The sequence below is a fragment of the Nanorana parkeri genome, unplaced genomic scaffold, assembly GCF_000935625.1.
Source record: "Nanorana parkeri isolate BGI_ZX_2015 unplaced genomic scaffold, ASM93562v1 scaffold181, whole genome shotgun sequence".
NCBI classification, from domain to species: Eukaryota; Metazoa; Chordata; class Amphibia; order Anura; family Dicroglossidae; genus Nanorana; species Nanorana parkeri.
Window position 1 is genome coordinate 366,649 of NW_017306449.1, and position 1,295 is coordinate 367,943.

A 1,295-nucleotide genomic window follows, 5' to 3' on the forward strand; every position below is an offset into this window, starting at 1 on the left:
TTTCTATTGTAGCCCCTTCCACCCTAAGTGGAGTGGTTACTTACATTTTGTTTTCCTGGAACTGTAATCAGTCTGGCTGATTTGTTGTCAGGTATCATTTGGTTATTCTAGCTGTTCTGCTATTGATTGCACCTACCTATGAGTGGGATGCGACCCTGCTACAGAGAGTGGCAGCCAATAGGGAAACATGAGCAGTGTCTATGCCTCACCAGCCAATCACTAGGAGTTTCATGGCCAGTGGTGCATGCTGGGGAAGTGCATAAATACTCAAGAATTGCCATGTGCTCTGGGTCAGTCCGCCCAGAGGCCTAGCCTGAGGGTGGGATGTACAAGGTTAGAGAAGCTGACCAGCCTGGAGGAGGCCAGATGTGGAACCAGGTGGGGTCTGGAACTATCTGGGAAGGAGAACTAGAGGAGACCTATGACTTCTGGAGGAGAAGGCCTGGATGGCATGGACCTCAGGATCAAGTCTGGTGTCTTTCCCAGGGAAGATTTCATGCATATCCCTTATTCAGTAGTTGCACTACTACACAGTGACATTCTTTGTTCTACTGAAGTATTCCTACACTGCGGAAGCTGGAAGGGATTGGTGAGTCTGGAGTCTATTTGCTATGGATGTCTGAAGCTCTATACCCTCTTTACCAGTTTTGGCTGTTCTACAATAAAGCATCTAAAAAGTTCTTAAAGTGACGGGCGCCAAATTTACTGTTCACATCCCGCAAACCGGCAAATAATCTACCCCTGAGAGTGAAATGTCAGCCCACCCTGCCCTTGGGGGTCCACCTCAGGCCTCTGGGGGTCAGGGGGCGCTACACTGTAATGCAACCAGGCTGCAAATACAGTAATAAATATGTGAATGGTTTCCTTTATTTTTACAGTTAAAGGAGAACCAGTCTACTGCTTTGTTTGCGAGAGCCATGGTTAAACTAACCTGTATGGTGGCAGCACAGGGTATTTAACTCCTGCTGCAGCAATTATCAGTGTGACAAAACTGTAAACGATTCCAATGATCTATTGACTGCAAATTAACTATGCATTTCTAGAACAAGATCAGTTTTCTTTAATACATGCCGTGCAAAGGAAAGTGCCAAATTTACCCTAAAGTAACTTCTTCAGCTTCTTCTTCATGCACTAGACACCTTTGCCGTTGGCTCTTGGTAGCAGCTTAGAGGTTGAACTGATACTGAAACCAGTTGGACACAAGTCCAGGAAAGAAGTAAACATTTAGGACCTTGAAATGCCATTTGTATATTTGCAGAAGCAAAGAGGACCAATAAACCCTGTTAGGGGGTAGA